Below are 9850 nucleotides of genomic sequence, written 5' to 3' on the forward strand. Positions count from 1 at the left end.
TTCCTTCCATCCTCTCCCTGCTCCTTCATATAGAATCACACTTCCTTTGTGGTCTGACGGCTCTGCCAGCATCCCTTTACTCACTCTCCGTTTTCTTTCATAAGGATTTCTATTGATACACTTCTTCCATGGCTAATGCCATCTTGATGTTTTATCTTCAGAGGATATGGACTACACAATCTCTGATACAGTGCTTTCCTTTTTCTTATTTGATTAGTTGGTTCTAATTTCAAGCATTTCTGTGACTCATTTTTAAAATCTTTTTCATTTCTCTCATTCAATTCTTACTCTTTTCGCTCATGTTTTAACTTTTTCTACTATATATCCGTCAATATATCAACTGTAATTACTTCAAAGCCCCTGTCTGATGGTTCCAATTTATGGACCCTCAGTCTCTGGTATGGTTCTACTGATTGATTTATTGCTTAATAATGAATTAGTTGACGATTTTTTCCTATTTTGTAATGCTACACCAGCAGCAGGCAATCTCTGCTTGGAACCAATGAAGGATCCTCAATATTAGTGGGTTTCCTGCCCTTTCTCTAGTATCAGTGCAAGATGGATGGGGAAAGGCCTTCTCTTCCCAAGCAGCTGCCAAGATTTTCTTGGGTCAGAAGTACTGGGGAGGTGGGGGTGGTTCTAGCTTTTCCATCAGTGCTAGAGGGCTTCTGCTTTTACCCTTTTGCCAGTGGTAGTGGATGCTGTTCTGGGGCCATGGTGTGAAAGACTTTTCTCCTTTTCCCCCAAGGATAAATCAGCTTTTGCTTTGCAGAAAAGAAATTCCAATACATAGGCATTATTCAATCCTGTCCCCCAGCATCAGCCAATTACCACCTGCATGCCTGCATGCACAGATTTACTTTGCACCTGCGTTCATGTCTAACACTTCTTCCTCCCACAATCTGCCCTATGTGTAACATTCAGTATACCCTATATCTCCTCCTCTGCTTGTTACCTTGTGGAATTCAGTTCATCTGCTTGCCTTACAACTTCAGCCTTACAAAATCTCTAATGGGTAAAAAAAAAGTTATAATTTTATAATTTATATGGCTTTGTTCCTGATGTGGGAGCAACATCCTCCTCTTGCGGCTAAGTAGAAGCAGGACTCAAACTTATTTTGATATTGCAAACTCTGTAATTCACTGTCTCCCAATGAACTAAGATGATGAAAGCTCATAACAAAATGGATCTTGATGATTATTTATGCTTTTACACAAATATTTGCATGAGGAACTTAAAAGCCTCTTGGGAATGCATTTCTACCAAGAAAAGAGAGTAAAGAAGACACATCTGACCTAGTAATAAAACTTTAATCATCATAGGCAGAAGACAATAAGAGTTTAGCATAGTGTTTGTAACTCAAATTATCTTTAGGCTCACTCCCTCATGGGGGATGTGTGGTTCCTTCAAAACCCTCAGGCACTGGTCCAAGATTACACTGAAGGACACAAGCACAAGCTATTAATTACATATTTAAATTAATTAAATTAATTGACATAAGTAAAAACCCAAACATCAACAACTCCAATATTTTTCACCTTCTCCTGATGTTAAAAGTAGTAGCTATACTATTCGTAATGAGGTGGATAGACCTAGAGTCTGTCATACAGAGTGAAGTAAGTCAGAAAGAGAGACAAATACCGTATGCTAACACATATATATGGAATTCAAGGAAAAAAAATGTCATGAAGAATCTAGGGGTAAGACAGGAATAAAGACACAGACCTACTACAGAATGCACTTGAGGATATGGGGAGGGGGACGGGTAAGCTGTGACAAAGCGAGAGAGAGGCATGGACGTATATACACTATCAAACGTAAGGTAGATAGCTAGTGGGAAGCAGCCGCATAGCACAGGGAGATCAGCTCGGTGCTTTGTGACCGCCTGGAGGGGTGGGATAGGGAGGGTGGGAGGGAGGGAGACGCAAGAGGGAAGAGATATGGGAACATATGTATATATATAAAACTGATTCATTTTGTTGTAAAGCAGAAACTAACACACCATTGTAAAACAATTATACTCCAATAAAGATGTTAAAATAAATAAATAAATAAATAAAAGTAGTAACTATAAAGCTCTTGTAGGGGAGAAAAACTTTTCCTTCTTATCTTCTATGTTTTTTGGCTGGCCTAATAATTAAATTTACATCAGGTAGATTAACAGGAGAAAAACAAATTTTATTTTGTACATACGGGAGTTCATAAAAATATGATATACAAAGACATGACCAAAGCGGGCAGCTTTTATACCTTTCAGACAAAGAAATAAATTTGTGAAGAATTAATAAGACAAAGGGGTTGGGGCTTGGGATAGAAAATTAGTGAAGAACTAACAAGGTCTGTTTATACAGGCTTCTCAGCCCTGAATTCCCTAATTCTGGTGGTAAGGATACCTTGTACCCTCCTGGGTACAAGAAGGGTACCTTTCATGGGAGATTTATTTATTGCTTTCAGGGCGACAAAGGAGGGTCAGAGTGTCCTTGAACTGGCTGTTTCTTAAGTAACTTTAATTCTAAATAATTAATATGCCAAAGTGGCATATTTGGGGGTGGCGTATTCTGCTCCCCTTCACTCTATATAGCTATATATAGCTTTATATCATATATAACTCTATATGATATTTTTACCTTCCATCCAATTGATCAAAATTGTGTACTGAATAATGAATACATTAAATAATCTGTACGTCCCCTAGTCATCTCCCTCAGATGAATACAGACCACGTTGCTCTGAGACGACTCCCTCTTGATTTAGTTCTTACATGACATCTCTTATACGTACAGCACATTACAGCACAATATACCTCTTAAGCGCCATAATACACACACACTACACACTCATGAATTCTTGTTCTTCATGTGCCTATGACTGTTCTTGTTTCTCTTTCCCCATGATCAACCACAAAAACTAATTTTTGTTTACTTTCTCATTTCACCCATTCTTATGATTCTTAACAAAGGACAAGGAGAAATGGTATGTGTATTTATAGTGGGCGTACATGTCAGTAGTTACCAATAAAAGCCAAATATTTCACAAAAGTTTTTCTAAGATATTGCAGTATAAGCACTAAGGCTTTTGGTACCCCTGAGGATAAAAACAACACTCAAGCAGAGAGAGGAAAACTGCCAGCTTCTATAAGTTTCACACATTGACTTTATCAAAGAAAGGTCTTTAAAAAGCACAAACAAAAGTGGATACTGACAGTAGCAATGGTGATACCCAGAGGGAGGCAATAACGGTGATGCCTGACAGTAAATAGCTTAGTGGGAGAGACAGAATCCACTACAATGGCCTCAAAGATGAGCATTTAAGGGAGGAGCAGCTGATACTAGAGGAGGCCAGAGTACTGAGGATAGATAGTTGACTGATAATTTCTGCTCACATCCAAAACATGCCCAGGGAATGCACAGAATTAATTAGGATGGGGAGACTTTTGAGGGTATTGAAGTCATAATAGAAATTGGAGAAATTACCGAGAAATATCAATTTACAAATGGTTAAAACAAGAGGTATAATTAGGACATTAACTAAGTTATATTAACTATAAGCTCTTTGTTCTTGCTACAACTTAATCCTGTTAGTGGTGGTAAGAGAAAATATTTTCACTGTCTATATTTTTCAATAGCATTGCTCTTCTTTATAACTGTTCTTTCTTTCCAACATAGTACTCACTGCTTGTGATAAAAATAATATTATTATTTTTATAGAAGTAAACATGTTAGAGCTGGAAGGGATCTTGGATATCATCTCATGTCATCACCTCATATTATAAAGAGATAATTTTAGCTAATATGTTATTCAAATCACCTATCTGGTAGCTGAGCAAGAATGAGTAATTCAGAAAGTCATACTGTCCACGTGCTGTGTTTCTTATGACACTAAACTGCAATATTTAGAATACTGCACCATTTTAGAATACCTATTTTTGACATGAGGAATCTGTTTCAGAATCTAAATTTTACATAAAAAATCATAAAAATTAAATTGTAGAAAAATCAAGAAACCAAAAAAAAATTTTAGTCTATTTACATTTAAAGTAATTATTGATAGGTATATGTTTATTGCCATTTTTTAAATTGTTTTCTGGCTGTTTTTGTAGTTCCTCTTGCTCCTTTCGTTTTCTCTTTCTCTCTTCCTTTGTGGTTTGATGGCTTTCTTCAGTGGTATGCTTACATTTCTTTCTTTTTATTGTTTCTGTATTTACCATAGGTTTTTGCTTCATGGTTTCCATGACGCTTACATGTAACAACTTACAACAGTCTATTTTAAGTTGATAAATTAATTTGAATCCCATTCTAAAGTTCAACATTTTTACTCCTGCCCTCACACTTTAGGTTTTTAATGTAACATTTTAAGTATCTGTATCTTGTGTATCCCTTAACTAATTATTGTAATCATAGTTATTTTTTGCTTCTTTTGTTTATTAACCTTCATACTAGCTTTACAAGTAATTAATCCACTACTTTTTCTTGATATTTACATTTCTAGTGAGATTTACCCTTTCATATGTGTTCTTGTCACTAGTGTCTTTCCTTTCAACTTAAAGAAGTCCCATTAACATCTCTTTTAAGGAAATTTTAATGGAGATGAACTTTTCTTTAGCTCTTGCTTGTCTGAAAAACTCTTTCTCCCACCTTCAATTCTCAATGATAATTTTGCCAGGTATAGTATTCGTAGTTGGAATTTTGTTTTCTTTCAGCACTTTGGATATACTGTGCCACTCCCTTCTGGCCCACAAAATTTGTGCTGAAAAATCTGCTTATAGTCTTAAGGGGTTGTCCTTGTATGCAACAAGCTGATTTCCCTTGCTGCTTTTAATATTTTCTCCTTGTCATTAACTTTTGATGTTTTAATTATAGCATATCTTGGTGTGAGTCACTTTGGGTTCATCTTCTTTGGAACTCTCTGGGATTCTTGGAGGTAGATGTCTGTGTCCTCCCCCAGGTTAGGGAAGTTTTCAGCCATTATTTATTCAAATAAGATTTCTGTCCCTTTCTTTCTTCTCCTTTTGGGAGCTCTATAATGTGAATGGTAGTCTGGTTGATGTTCTCCCATAAGTCCCACAGACCACCTTCACTTTTTTTCATTCTTTTTTTCTTTTTGCTACTCTGATTGGGTGAGTTCTGCTGCTTTGTCTCTGATTTGACTGATCCTTTTCTCTGCTTCTTCTAATCTGCTGCTGAACCCCTCTAGTGTATTTTTCAGCTCTGTTACTGTGTCCTGCAGCATATTGCCCATCTCTTTATTGCAGTTCTCACTGTGTTCATCCATTCTTCTCCCCAGTTCAGTAAGCATCTTTATGACCATTATTTTGAACACTTTAGCAGGTAAGTCACTTATCTCCATTTCATTAATGTTTTCTTCTGATGTTTCATCATATTTTTCATTTGGAACATATTCCTCTGTTCTTTCATTTTGCTTGACTCTATGTGTTAGTTTCTATGCAACAGCTGAAACAACCACCCCAGTGGAGGGAGTAACCTCATGTTGGAAATGAACCTTGTTGTTTAATCCTACCTCAGGTCTCTGTCACCTCTCAAACCTCTGTGCTTGTCCAAGCGGCCTATTATATTTTTAATAGCTCCCAGTAGTTGATGATGTACCAAGAACTGTAAGTGTCCCAAAAGAGAGAATATCAACACCTAGGGTCAGGCTGACTAGAAACAAGACCCTTAGGCAGCAGCTTTTAAAAGTATGTGAATATATACAGTGCTCTAAGACCACAAGTGTAAGCCCTACTGGCCACCAAACAGGTGATCTGGAGGTGATCCCTTGGCAGCTGTCACAAAAATTGGGGCTCCAAATGAGTGTATAACTTCTTTTCTGGGAGATATCGGTGAGCTGGAGCAAGACAGGAGATGGTGTCTAGTTTATGTTCCTATTAGAGCAGCTGTATAGGCCAGTACATGTATGCTAAATCTGAAGCCTGCTCCTCAAGCCAAAGCAAAGAGGCCTCCCTCACAAAAAGACTTGGGGGAGTGCCTCTGTCCACTGTCTGTGCACTGCCCTGGGGTGGAAGCCTGCAGTAACTGTTTCTCTGATTGCCACAGTCCTATGGGATCCAAGAATACAAGTCCCTCTGGTCACCAGAGCCAGGTGATCACGAGGCATCCCCTGAGTGGCAGCTAGCTACATAAAACAGGGTGCTAGACCTACAAACTAGGTGTCAGATGCATGTAAAGCTGCCTTCAGGAAACACTGGTGCTCTGGAGCATGACAGAGGATGAGTGCAAAGATAGTGCCCCCCTCCTAAGTCTCTGGAAAGAATTACACTTAGCCCTTAGATACATGTTTAAGTAGAAGCCTGCCCCTCAGGCTGCAATCATAGTGATTAGCGAATAGGCCTCCTTCACAGAAAGACTGAACTCCCGGATCTGTTAACTCTTGATGTGTCCCAGTGGTGGTAGCTGTTTAAGGACTCCTTCCCTGTTGGTCACTGTCCTGTGGGACAGACCCATGAGCAAACATAAGCCCCACTGGCCACCAAAGCCAGATGATGTAGAGGTGGGGATGTAGAAGTTGTGAAAAAGTTTCCAGTTCAAGATGGTGATATATGAAGATCCTTAACTCACCTCCTCCCATGGACACATTGAGTCTACAGCTACAATATGGAACAATTTCCTCTGAAAAAAAACCTAAATACTGGCTAAGTGACAACTACACATCAGGCAAATGAGAAGAAAACACATTGAAGCAGGCAAGAGAGGCTGGGACACAATCTCGCCATAAAACCCACCCCAGTGCAATGGCCCACAGTCATGAGGGAACTTAGAATCCAGAACTTCTCCCTGAGGAAAGAAGGGCTTGAACCCTACTTCAGGCATCCCAACTTTAAAGACATGCACTGTGAGACAAGATGCTTATAGCCATGTCTGGCACCCAAATTTTTGTGACTGCTGATAGGAATTCTGTTGTATTTTTAATTGACTTAAATTTCCCCAAATGTCTCTACTAGAGTAAAAAATTGATATTACTGTTAATGTACTAATCTTATTCCCCATTAACCTGATAAGGAGGATTTCAATCCTCTTTTAAGGTGTACTGCACATGCCATCTGCTACATGAAATCCAACTTGGACCTGCTTCTGCTCTTTGCTTCTCTCACCTCAGCTCACGTTTGTCTCCTCCAGTCAACTTCTCAAAGGCCCTTATTGCAGCATGCCATCCAGGCCACTATGTGACACTATTTCACCCTAGTTCCAGATGTTTTCCACTTCTGAGGTGGTCACTCTGCTGCTCTGAGCCAGCAAAATCACCATCTGCCCCTGCCACACTATGATTCCATCCAAGATATAGCTGGTAAATATTCTCAAACAGTTACAAGGGTTGCTCAGCCATCTAATGGTGAAAGAAAAGAAAAAGAAAAGAGAAGAGAAGAAAAGAAGGAAAAGAAAAGGAAAGAAAGAAAAGTAAGGCCCCTTTCCCTCTCTGTTATGCTATGTTAATATAGCAGTTGTTTGTAGGATTTTTGTTTATTGTGAATAAAGCTGATATCAATATTCACATACAAATCTATGTAGAAATACCTTTTTACTTCTCTTGGAAAAATTCTTAGGAATGCGATAGTGCTTCATAAAGCAGATATACATTTAATATTTTAAGAAACTGTCCTAAAGTTTTATGAAGAGGTTATTCCACTTCTACATTTTGAAAAGTGGTATATGAGATTTTCAGTTGCTTCACACCCATTCCAGCACTTGGTACTGTCATTACTTATTTTAGCCACTTTAATGAATGGATAGTGATAACTTTTGTTGTTGTTTTGTTGTTGTTTTGTTTTTTCTGCTGAACATGGAGTTTACTGGTATCATTCAGTACAACTTTAGTCCTTTCTTTCCCAATCCCAGGCATGTTAACAGTCATTTAAAGATCATGCTACATTACTTTGGAGGAAAATACATCCACCTTAACATGTCTAAAGAAATGCTAGAAAATTTTATTCCTACTGATTTTTTTTTTACTGCCTCAGCTACTGATTTCTAACACAGTGCATGTGGATCTAGTGTCCATGTGAACTCAAACCAACTAGTTACTGACTTTTTAAAGCAATTCCTTTGCAGATACCAAATGACACAATCCTGGGCTGTGCAGAGAGGCCAAAGGGAATCCAACATGTTCCAGATTTTCTCCCTCTTGTGAGCCTGGTCTTTGATTAACAACTGCAAATGGCCTTATTGGAGAGAGAAAACACTCAAGAACACAAGCAAAGGGAAGTGGAAAGCTGGAAAAATGCAATGTCTGCTGAGCCCTGATGGCTCCGAGGTGACCACTACCGTGATATTATGGTTCAGAGGCTGACGTGGACCCCGGCCTGGGGGGATGCTGAAGGCAGATGAGAGAGAAATGGGTGTGACTGTATCACAGAGGCCTCCCTGGGACACACCATGGGTGTTGGTGGGGTTAGTTTCTGTAAAATTGGATCTGAATCTGTCTCATCCTGAGCTAAGGAAACAAGAATAACAGAGTTTTCCTGTTTCTTGATTCCTCATACATGTGGGTTTAGAGTTGGGTGAAAGTCAACTTTTAAGTGAACACGGTAAGCTTTGTGATGGTGGTATATCAAAAAGGAAGAATGAAGGAATAAGCCTGCCTGAAACAGTGCGCAAGAGCATGGCCAGGAGAGCTCAGAACCGACTGTGACTCTTTCAGCCAGGAACCTACCCCTTCTACTCTTCCGTTTCCTAAACTGGCCCATGGCTTTTGCTCGCCACTTTTCCATCAGACCACACTGCAGGAGTTGCAAGAAGCGAACTGAACATACATTTGCAGTCTATTACCTTGTGGGAGTATTGTGCCAATACATTCAAGTGATAAATAGGCGGCTGAGAACGTCCCAACAAGCTAAGACAGTCTCCCAAGGCACTTGGCAGCATTCCCACACAGTAAGGGCCACCCACGTCTTCAAGGTTCTGCAATGGGGTCCAGGATGTGAAGGGCACCAAAGAAGTCCCTCTGCCCTTCAACTGGTTGAACACTCTGCTAGTTGCCACAGTTCTTTGTGATTCTTCGACTTCTGACCACTTGTTGGATGCTGTCTGCGACATTAACGGTGACTTCTTTTGCAGACGTCCGCTCTTTTAGCCTCTGTGGTCTGGAGGCCATTCTGTTTCTGGGTCAGGGGGCCTAAGCTGAGGCCCTGGGGATTTGGGCACTAGGTCCCACAGCTCATCTTCTCTGGGTTGGATATTCCACTTGGGGCTGTCGATCCGGGCACGCCATCTTCCAGCACACCTGCGTGCAGGCCGCCCGCCTCAGGGCCGCTGCCCCGGGCGGCGCGTCCAAGTCGGTGTAGGTGAGCCATGTGGACTCCGTCCCGCGAGCCCAGCTCTCCTAGTAGCGGGGCTCAATGGCATCCGCCCAGTTCCCGCCGCAGCCCATTCTCCCGCGCTGCTGGCGCGCCCGGCAGGTGCTCGGTTCGCGGTTCCAGCGGCGGCTCAGCCCGGCCGGCGAGGAGGTGGCGGCGGCTGCATCGCGTGCCCCGACCCGCCTGCCCGCGCTGCAGCCACTTGCGCGGCTTCCGCGGCACCCGCCGCCTCCTCCGCCGCCGATAACTCTCTATGATTTACATAAATGACCTTTAAGACCTTCTGCTAAGTATCTTCTCATGAGCCTATTGGCCAAATATTTTCCTTTGTAAACTCTGTTCAAATCTTTATGTCCATTATCACTGGCTTAATTGTTATTATTGAATTATAAATTATTCCTCATACCATATATTTATTCAAATTATATTGTTTTTGGCACTATGGCGAATCACTTTCCAATTACTTCCTGCTGTGTATATCTATCCTCACATTCATATGGCTTGCCTTTTTGTTTTCTTAAGGTGTCTTTCGAAGAGCTATATGTC

General features: G+C 40.6%; 1 pseudogene; it reads right to left on the minus strand.

The window, feature by feature from the left end:
• Window positions 1-8979: 8979 nt before the first annotated feature.
• On the minus strand, window positions 8980-9378 carry LOC113626122 (brain and acute leukemia cytoplasmic protein pseudogene; annotated as a pseudogene).
• Between the last annotated feature and the right edge of the window lie 472 nt (window positions 9379-9850).

This window comes from Aethalodelphis obliquidens, unplaced genomic scaffold (assembly GCF_003676395.1).
Source record: "Aethalodelphis obliquidens isolate GAN/ISIS:26980383/991018 unplaced genomic scaffold, ASM367639v1 scaffold17, whole genome shotgun sequence".
NCBI lineage: Eukaryota > Metazoa > Chordata > Mammalia > Artiodactyla > Delphinidae > Aethalodelphis > Aethalodelphis obliquidens.